Here is a 10,662-nt window from a genome sequence, read left to right as displayed (position 1 = left end):
GGTTTGCCCCGGGTGTGCACCTCGGGTGCGCACCTCGCGTGCACCTTCGCTGCGGTGGGCACCTTGGCTGGGTTGCGCGCCTTGGTGGGCACCATGCAGTGCACGAAGTCGGAGCCCGGTTTGCCCCGGGCGCGCACCTCCGCCAGGGTGGGCACCTTGGTGCGCACAACTTGCCTGGGCTGCGCACCAGGAAGGGCTCAAGATGGCACCCGCGTTCCGTTTTTTTCACTATCTTTCAGAACGGAAATTTTAAAATATCGTTTTTTTTTGCCTTTTCTGGAAATTAGTGAAGGCAGCGCATCAAAGGTGCGCAACGCTGGTGCGAACCTGGGAGCGCTCCGATGTGTGCTCCAAGGTGCGGCGTGCACGAAGTCGGAGCCCGGTTTGCCCCGGGTGCGCCCTGGTGGGCACCATGGTGCGCACCAAGGAGCGCTCCGAAGTGTGCTCCAAGGTGCGGCCTGCACGAAGTCGGAGCCCGGTTTGCCCCGGGTGTGCACCTCGGGTGGGCACCTTGGTGCGCATGCCTTGCCTGGGCTGCGCACCAGGGCGGGCTCAAGATGGCACCCGCGTTCCTTTTTTTTCACTATCTTTCAAAACGGAAATTTTAAAATCTCATTTTTTTTTGCCTTTTTCTGGAAATTAGTGAAGGCAGCGCATCAAAGGTGCGCACCTCGCTGCCCACCACGGTGCGCAACGCCGGTGGGCACCCGGGAGTGCTTCGAAGTGTGCTCCAAGGTGCTGCGTGCACGTTGTCGGAGCCCGGTTTGCCCCGGGTGCGCACCTCGCGTGCACCTTCGTCGGGGTGGGCACCTTGGCTTGGTTTGCCCCGGCTGCGCTCCGAAGCGGGGTTATTGGAGCGCCGCCTCTTTTTTTGTCGGAGCGTTTGGTGGGGTTTCTCGCATTGGCTCTTCCGAGGCCCGGTTGCCACCCTGGCGCGCACGAAGTCGGAAGTAGGGTTAATTGCCCGGGTGCGCACCTTTGCCAGGGTGGCACCTTACCTGGGCTGCGCACCAGGGCGGGCTCAAGATGGCACGCGCGTTCCGTTTTTTTCACTATCTTTCAAAACGGAAATTTTAAAATCTCCTTTTTTTTTTGCCTTTTCTGGAAATTAGTGAAGGCAGCGCATCAAAGGTGCGCACCTCGCTGCCCACCTTGGTGTGCTCTGAGGTGCGCACCCGGGAGCGCTACGAAGTGTGCTCCAAGGTGCGGCGTGCACGTTGTCGGAGCCCGGTTTGCCCCGGGTGCGCACCTCGCCTGCACCTTGGCCGGGGTGGGCACCTTGGCTGGGTTTGCCCAGGGTGCGCTCCGAAGCGGGGTTACTGGAGCGCCCCCTCTTTTTTTGTCAGAGAGTTTGGTGGGGTTTCTCGCATTGGCTCTTCCCAGGCCCGGTTGTTGGGTGCGCTCCCACCCTGGCGCGCGCGAAGTTGGAAGTTGGGTTAATTGCCCGGGCGCGCACCTTCGCCAGGGTGGGCACCTTGGTGCGCAAACCTTGGCTGGGCTGCGCACCAGGGCGGGCTCAAGATGGCACCAGCATTCCCTTTTTCTCACTATCTTTCAAAACGGAAATTTTAAAATCTCGTTTTTTTTTTGCCTTTTATGGAAATTAGTGAAGGCATCGCATCAAAGGTGCGCACCTCGCTGCCCACCTTGGTGTGCTCCGAGGTGCCCACCACGGTGCGCAACGCCGGTGCGAACCCGGGAGCGCCCCGATGTGTGCTCCAAGGTGCGGCGTGCACGAAGTCGGACCCCGGTTTGCCCCGGGTGCGCACCTCGCGTGCACCTTGGTGCGCACACCTTGGCTGGGTTGCGCGGCCTGGTGGGCACCATGGTGCGCACCAAGGAGCGCTCCGAAGTGTGCTCCAAGGTGCGGCGTGCACGAAGTCGGAGCCCGGTTTGCCCCGGGTGCGCACCTTCGCCGCGGTGGGCACCATGGCGTGCACGAAGTCGGAGCCCGGTTTGCCCCGGGTGCGCACCTCGCGTGCACCTTCGCCGGGGTGGGCACCTCGGCTGGGTTGCGCGCCCTGGTGCGCACCAAGGAGCGCTCTGAAGTGTGCTCCAAGGTGCGGCGTGCACGAAGTCGGAGCCCGGTTTGCCCCGGGTGTGCACCTCGCGTGCACCTTCGCTGCGGTGGGCACCTTGGCTGGGTTGCGCGCCTTGGTGGGCACCATGCAGTGCACGAAGTCGGAGCCCGGTTTGCCCCGGGCGCGCACCTCCGCCAGGGTGGGCACCTTGGTGCGCACAACTTGCCTGGGCTGCGCACCAGGAAGGGCTCAAGATGGCACCCGCGTTCCGTTTTTTTCACTATCTTTCAGAACGGAAATTTTAAAATATCGTTTTTTTTTGCCTTTTCTGGAAATTAGTGAAGGCAGCGCATCAAAGGTGCGCAACGCTGGTGCGAACCTGGGAGCGCTCCGATGTGTGCTCCAAGGTGCGGCGTGCACGAAGTCGGACCCCGGTTTGCCCCGGGTGCGCACCTCGCGTGCACCTTGGTGCGCACACCTTGGCTGGGTTGCGCGCCCTGGTGGGCACCATGGTGCGCACCAAGGAGCGCTCCGAAGTGTGCTCCAAGGTGCGGCGTGCACGAAGTCGGAGCCCGGTTTGCCCCGGGTGCGCACCTCGCGTGCACCTTCGCCGCGGTGGGCACCATGGCGTGCACGAAGTCGGAGCCCGGTTTGCCCCGGGTGCGCACCTCGCGTGCACCTTCGCCGGGGTGGGCACCTTGGTGTGCAGACCTTGGCTGGGTTGCGCGCCCTGGTGGGCACCATGGTGCGCACCAAGGAGCGCTCCGAAGTGTGCTCCAAGGTGCGGCCTGCACGAAGTCGGAGCCCGGTTTGCCCCGGGTGTGCACCTCGGGTGGGCACCTTGGTGCGCATGCCTTGCCTGGGCTGCGCACCAGGGCGGGCTCAAGATGGCACCCGCGTTCCTTTTTTTTCACTATCTTTCAAAACGGAAATTTTAAAATCTCATTTTTTTTTGCCTTTTTCTGGAAATTAGTGAAGGCAGCGCATCAAAGGTGCGCACCTCGCTGCCCACCACGGTGCGCAACGCCGGTGGGCACCCGGGAGTGCTTCGAAGTGTGCTCCAAGGTGCTGCGTGCACGTTGTCGGAGCCCGGTTTGCCCCGGGTGCGCACCTCGCGTGCACCTTCGTTGGGGTGGGCACCTTGGCTGGGTTTGCCCCGGCTGCGCTCCGAAGCGGGGTTATTGGAGCGCCGCCTCTTTTTTTGTCGGAGCGTTTGGTGGGGTTTCTCGCATTGGCTCTTCCGAGGCCCGGTTGCCACCCTGGCGCGCACGAAGTCGGAAGTAGGGTTAATTGCCCGGGTGCGCACCTTTGCCAGGGTGGGCACCTTACCTGGGCTGCGCACCAGGGCGGGCTCAAGATGGCACGCGCGTTCCGTTTTTTTCACTATCTTTCAAAACGGAAATTTTAAAATCTCCTTTTTTTTTTGCCTTTTCTGGAAATTAGTGAAGGCAGCGCATCAAAGGTGCGCACCTCGCTGCCCACCTTGGTGTGCTCTGAGGTGCGCACCCGGGAGCGCTACGAAGTGTGCTCCAAGGTGCGGCGTGCACGTTGTCGGAGCCCGGTTTGCCCCGGGTGCGCACCTCGCCTGCACCTTGGCCGGGGTGGGCACCTTGGCTGGGTTTGCCCAGGGTGCGCTCCGAAGCGGGGTTACTGGAGCGCCCCCTCTTTTTTTGTCAGAGCGTTTGGTGGGGTTTCTCGCATTGGCTCTTCCCAGGCCCGGTTGTTGGGTGCGCTCCCACCCTGGCGCGCGCGAAGTTGGAAGTTGGGTTAATTGCCCGGGCGCGCACCTTCGCCAGGGTGGGCACCTTGGTGCGCACACCTTGGCTGGGCTGCGCACCAGGGCGGGCTCAAGATGGCACCAGCATTCCCTTTTTCTCACTATCTTTCAAAACGGAAATTTTAAAATCTCGTTTTTTTTTTGCCTTTTATGGAAATTAGTGAAGGCATCGCATCAAAGGTGCGCACCTCGCTGCCCACCTTGGTGTGCTCCGAGGTGCCCACCACGGTGCGCAACGCCGGTGCGAACCCGGGAGCGCCCCGATGTGTGCTCCAAGGTGCGGCGTGCACGAAGTCGGACCCCGGTTTGCCCCGGGTGCGCACCTCGCGTGCACCTTGGTGCGCACACCTTGGCTGGGTTGCGCGGCCTGGTGGGCACCATGGTGCGCACCAAGGAGCGCTCCGAAGTGTGCTCCAAGGTGCGGCGTGCACGAAGTCGGAGCCCGGTTTGCCCCGGGTACGCACCTCGCGTGCACCTTCGCCGGGGTGGGCACCTCGGCTGGGTTGCGCGCCCTGGTGCGCACCAAGGAGCGCTCCGAAGTGTGCTCCAAGGTGCGGCGTGCACGAAGTCGGAGCCCGGTTTGCCCCGGGTGCGCACCTTCGCCGCGGTGCGCACCATGGCGTGCACGAAGTCGGAGCCCGGTTTGCCCCGGGTGCGCACCTCGCGTGCACCTTCGGCGGGGTTGCGCGCCCTGGTGGGCACCATGGTGCGCACCAAGGAGCGCTCCGAAGTGTGCTCCAAGGTGCGGCGTGCACGAAGTCGGAGCCCGGTTTGCCCCGGGTGCGCACCTCGCGTGCACCTTCGGCGGGGTTGCGCGCCCTGGTGGGCACCATGGTGCGCACCAAGGAGCGCTCCGAAGTGTGCTCCAAGGTGCGGCGTGCACGAAGTCGGAGCCCGGTTTGCCCCGGGTGCGCACCTCACGTGCACCTTCGCCGCGGTGGGCACCATGGCGTGCACGAAGTCGGAGCCCGGTTTGCCCCGGGTGCGCACCTCGCGTGCACCTTCGCCGGGGTGGGCACCTCGGCTGGGTTGCGCGCCCTGGTGCGCACCAAGGAGCGCTCCGAAGTGTGCTCCAAGGTGCGGCGTGCACGAAGTCGGAGCCCGGTTTGCCCCGGGTGCGCACCTCGCGTGCACCTTCGCCAGGGTGGGCACCTCGGTGCGCACACCTTCTCAATGTTTTCTTGCCTTTTCTGGAAATTGGTGAAGGCAGCGCATCAAAGGTGCGCACCTCGGTGTGCTCCGAGGTGCGAACCCGAGAGCGCTCCGAGGTGCCCACGAAGTCGAAAGTCGGGTTAATTGCATTGTTTTCCCCGGGTGCGCTCCGAGGTGCGCAACATCGGCGCGCACCAAGGAGGGCTCCGAAGTGTGCTCCAAGGTGCGCACGATGGCGTGCACCTCTGGTGCGCACGATTCGGAGCTCGGTTTGACCGGGGTGCGCACACCTTGGCTGGGTTGCGCACCTTTTGTGCGCTCCAAGGTGCGCACGAAGTCGGAGCTCGGTTTGCCCCGGGTGCGCACCTTCGCCAAGGTGCGCACCTTGATGCGCACGCCTTGGCTGGGCTGCGCACCTTGGTGGGCGCCATGGTGCGCACCTTTCGTGCGCTCCAAGGTGCGCACGAAGTCGGAGCTCGGTTTGCCCCGGGTGCGCACCTTGGTGGGCGCCATGGTGCACTCCGAGGTGCCCAAGATTGGTGCGCACCAAGGAGCGCTCCGAAGTGCGCTCCAAGGTGCGCGCGAAGTCGAAAGTTGGGTTAATTGTCCGGTTTGCCTCGGGTGCGCACCTTGCGTGCACCTTCGCCAGGGTGGGCGCCTTGGTGCGCACACCTTGGCTGGGCTGCGCACACCTTGGCACCCGCGTTTCCTTCATTTTAAATTTTTTTTTTTTACAATCTCTCAAGTGGGAAATTCTATAATCTCAACTTTTTTTGCCTTTTCAGGAAACTTTTGAATGGAGCGCATCATTGGTGCGCTCCGAAGTGTGCTCCAAAGCTCTCTCCAGCTGCGTGCACCTGCCCCGGCCGCGCACCCGGCCCCGCCCAGCTTCGCTCACCTGTCCCGGGCGTCTGGTGCGGAACCTTAGAGTAAGAAACATCACCGTGCACCTTGGCCAACGTGCGCGACTCGACCGAGCGCGCACTGGCCGAGGTGCACACCGATTTCACCTAGGTGCGCGCGCAGCACCTCGGGCGCACCGGGGTGCGCGCACAACGCCCGGGTTGCACCGTGGCCTGTGTGCTCGGGGCGCCTCGGGTGCGCGCTCGGTGTCGCCCCCGCGCGCGCGGTAGTGCGGGCAGCGCACCCCGGCCCGGCCCGGCCCCGACGAGAACGCAAACGGGCAAAAGGTTTATTCAAATAGCATTGCGACGCCCGGCGAAAAACTAAAAAAGGGTGCAACACCGGGACTTCCCGGGAGGTCACCCATCCCAGTACTACTCCGGCCCAAGCGCGCTTAACTGCGGAGTTCTGATGGGATCCGGTGCACTAATGCTGGTATGATCGCACCCGTTATGAGCTTGTCGCAGTGTGTACTTAGCAAACCGCGACCCACGTGCGAATCCACCCCGGCCACCCACCCCCGTCGAGGTGCACACCCTCCCTCGCGAAGTGCGCCCCGTTCGCCAAGTGTGAGCCCTGCCCGGGTGCGCGCACCTTGCTAGGGCGTCGGGTGTGCACCCGGCCCGGCCTACGTGCGTGCACCTGGAGGGGGCGTCGTGTGCGTGCAGTGTCCCGTCTGCAACGCGGTGCCCACACACCACCTCGGGCGCAACGACCTGCGCTCACATGTGGGCCGAGTGCACCTTGGTGCATGTTCGGGGCGCCTCGGGTGCACGCTCGATCTTGCCCCGGTGCACCAAGGCGCTCGGTTTGCCCCGGGTGCGCACTTGGTGCAAGGTGGGCACCCAAAATAGGGATCAAGCACCAAAACACAAGTTTCGGGATGCAAAATGGGACCCAAGGACCACAAATGCGTTCCAAGACCCATGATGGGTCCACGAGAACAAAAATGTGTTCCGAGACTTAATAAACAAATATTGGGTTTTAGGAGAAGAAACATGCTCTGATGCCCAAAACGAGAATCGACCCCGAAAAGGCCACAGGCCAAAAGTGGGATGCGAGACAAAAAAAAATGGGACCCGAGGACCAAAATTGGGTTCCCAGGTCGAAGACAGGGCAACCGGACAAGAAACGACCTCTAAGGCTCGAAATGAGTCCCGACGACTAAAACTTGACAAGAAGCACCCATCAGGCACCCAACTCGACACCCATGGGATGCCGACCCACCCGGGCTTCCACCTAGCACACCTTGGCACCCACCCACCCTCGCACCCAACCTCGCACCCAACTTAGCACCTTTGAACCCACATTGGCACTCACCCTGACCCTGGCACCTTGGAACCCACATTGGCACTCACCTTGACCCTGGCACCCACCTTTGCACTCACCTTGGGACCCACCCTGGCTCCCACCTCGGCACCCACCCAGACACCCACCTTGGTTCCTTGGCACCCACCTTGGATCCTTGGCACCCACCCCGACACCCACCTTGGCACGCAACTTGGCTACTTGCCACCCACCTTGGCTCCTTGACGCCCACCCCGACAACCACCCCGTGACCTACCCTGGCTAGGGTTGGTGCACACCCACCCTGGTGCCCACCTTGGCACCCACCCTATGACCCACCTTGGCACGCACCTTAGTACCCACCCCGTTACCCACCCTAGGACCCACCCCGTGACCCACCTTGGCCAGGGTGGGTGCACCCACCCTGGTGCCCACCTTGGCACCCACCCATCCTAGCACCCAGCCTGTGACCGGGCTTGGAACCCAACCTTGCACCCGCACCCGTCTTGGCCAGTGTGGGTGCGCACCCATCCTGGCACCCACGTTGTGACACACCCTTTAACCCACGCACCCTAGCACCCACGTTGGCACCCACCTTGGAACCCAACCTAGCAACTTGGCACCCACCCCGTGACCCACCTTGGCATCCACCATAGCAGTCGCCGACTTGGCACCCACCTCGGCACCCACCTTGACACTTGTGGACCCACCTTGCCACTCACCCTAGCATCGACCCATCCTAGCACCCACCCTGGCACCTTTGCACCCTAGCACTCACCCATCCTAGCACCTAACCTGTGACCCACCTTGACACTCACCCTCGCACCCACCTTGGAACCCAACCTAGCACCCACCCACCCTGACACCAACCCTAGCACCTACCCACCCTTGCACCCACCCTGTGACCCATCTTGGCACCCACCCATCCTACCACTCAACCTATCACCCACCTTCTCACCCACCTTGGCATCCACCTTAGCACCCACCCACACTGGCACCTTGGCACCCACCTCGGGCAAGGTGGGTGCACACCCACCCTGGCACCCAATTTAGAACCCACCGAGCATGTTACCCACCTTGGCACCCACATTGCAGCCCACCCTAGTACCCACCCTATGACCCACATTGGCATCCACACCCTAGCACCCAGGCACCTCGACACCCGCCTTGACACCCACCCTAGCACTGAACCTGTGACCCACCTTGGAACTCACCCTAGAACCCACCCACCCTGTGAACCACCTTGGCATCCACCTTAGCACCCACCCACCTTGGCACCCACTCTAGCACTCACCCATCCTAACACCCAACTTGTTACCCACCTTGGCACCCGCCCTCGCGTCCACCTTGAAACCCACCCTAGCACCCACCCACGCAGGAGCCCACCTTGGCACCCAACCTAACACCCACGCATCCTGGCACCCAACTTGTGACCCACCTTGGAACCCACCCTAGTACCCACCTTTGAACCCACTATATCACCAACCCACCTTGGCACCCACCCTATGACCCTCTTTGGAATCCACCCTAGCACGCACCCACCCTGGCACCCACCATGGAGCGCACCCTAGCACCCACCCACCTCGGCACGCACCTCAACACCCACCTTGGTGTGCGCACTGCGCCAACCTCTCAAAGACCCTATGTGGTGCGCTCCAAAGTGTACACCTTTGGTGCGCTCCAAGGTGCGCACCTTTGGTGCACACCGAGGTGCACACCAAAGTGTGCACCGAGGTGAGCACCAAAGTGCACTCCAGGGTGCACACCAAGGCGTGCACCTTTGGTGCGGTCAATGCAAACGAATTCGGAAGTTGGGGTCGATGTCCTAATCGCTGCTGCAGACTACACGTATGAGAATCGGACAAATAGCTTTATATAGGGGAGGTGTTGCGTTTGATGGGTCGACTCCCCTGGTTGTGTGCACTGCACCAACTTCAAAGACCCTGTCTTGTTTAAGAAGTCAAAAGTTGGGGTGGATGTCCTAATCATTGCTGCAGTCTACGCATGTATGAGAATCAGACAAATAGCTTATATAGGGGAGGTGTTGCATTCGGTGGGTTGACTCCCCTGGTTGTGCGCACTGCGCCAACCTCAAAGACCCCGCATAGCAGAAGAAGTCGGAAGTCGGATTTTGGTGAGCACCAAGGCGTGCACCTTTGGTGCGGTCAACGCAGACGAATTCAGAAGTTGGGGTGGATGTCCTAATCGTTGTTGCAGGCTACACATGTATGAGAATCAGACAAATAGCTTATATAGGGGAGGTGTTGGGTTTGATGGGTCAACTCCCTTGGTTGTGCGCATTACGCCAACCTCAAAGACCTTGTTTTCGTTAAGAAGTCAAAAGTTGGGGTCAATGTCCTAATGGCTCCTGCAGGCTACACATGTATGAGAATCGGACAAATAGCTTATATAGGGGAGGTGTTGGGTTTGATGGGTCGACTCCCCTGGTTGTGCGCATTACGTCAACCTCAAAGACCTTGTTTTCGTTAAGAAGTCAAAAGTTGGGGTCGATGTCCTAATTGCTCCTGTAGACTACACATGTATGAGAATCAGACAAATAGCTTATATAGGGGAGGTGTTGGGTTTGATGGGTTGACTCCCCTAGTTGTTCGCATTACACCAACCTCAAAGACCTTGTTTTCGTTTAGAAGCCGAAAGTTGGGGTCGATGTCCTAATTGCTCCTGCAGGCTACGCATGTATGAGAATCAGACAAATAGCTTATATAGGGGAGGTGTTGGGTTTGATGGGTCGACTCCCCTGGTTGTGCGCATTGCGCCAACCTCAAAGACCCTGCATTGCGGATGAAGTCGAAAGTCAGAGTTTGGTGTGCTACAAGGTGTGGTCGAAGGTGCTCACCTAGGTGTGCACCTTTGGAGCACAGGAAAAGTGCCCTCCAAAAGTGCGCACCTTTGGAGTGCACAAAAGTGCCCTCCAAAAGTGCGCACCTTTGGAGCGCAGAAAAGTGCCCTCCAAAAAGTGCCCTCCAAAAGTGCGCACCTTTGGAGCGCAGAAAAGTGCCCTCCAAAAAGTGCCCTCCAAAAGTGCGCACCTTTGGAGCGCAGAAAAGTGCCCTCCAAAAAGTGCCCTCCAAAAGTGCGCACCTTTGGAGCGCAGAAAAGTGCCCTCCAAAAAGTGCCCTCCAAAAGTGCGCACCTTTGGAGCGCAGAAAAGTGCCCTCCAAAAAGTGCCCTCCAAAAGTGCGCACCTTTGGAGCGCAGAAAAGTGCCCTCCAAAAAGTGCCCTCCAAAAGTGCGCACCTTTGGAGCGCAGAAAAGTGCCCTCCAAAAAGTGCCCTCCAAAAGTGCGCACCTTTGGAGCGCAGAAAAGTGCCCTCCAAAAAGTGCCCTCCAAAAGTGCGCACCTTTGGAGCGCAGAAAAGTGCCCTCCAAAAAGTGCCCTCCAAAAGTGCGCACCTTTGGAGCGCAGAAAAGTGCCCTCCAAAAGTGCGCACCTTTGGAGCGCACAAAAGTGCCCTCCAAAAGTGCGCACTTTTGGTGCGCACCAAGGCGCTGGTTCGGTCG

At 60.7% G+C, this 10,662-nt stretch overlaps 1 non-coding gene across 1 annotated transcript; it reads right to left on the bottom strand.

The window, feature by feature from the left end:
* Positions 1-6,183: 6,183 nt before the first annotated feature.
* Positions 6,184-6,302, bottom strand: LOC131871002 (5S ribosomal RNA). The gene has a single exon (XR_009369299.1). It is a non-coding gene; the product is annotated as a 5S ribosomal RNA (ribosomal RNA).
* Between the last annotated feature and the right edge of the window lie 4,360 nt (positions 6,303-10,662).

Source organism: Cryptomeria japonica, unplaced genomic scaffold (genome assembly GCF_030272615.1).
Source record: "Cryptomeria japonica unplaced genomic scaffold, Sugi_1.0 HiC_scaffold_364, whole genome shotgun sequence".
NCBI classification, from domain to species: domain Eukaryota; kingdom Viridiplantae; phylum Streptophyta; class Pinopsida; order Cupressales; family Cupressaceae; genus Cryptomeria; species Cryptomeria japonica.
The sequence above is the reverse complement of the archived record's forward strand: the minus strand, read 5'-3'. Positions and strand labels throughout refer to the sequence as shown.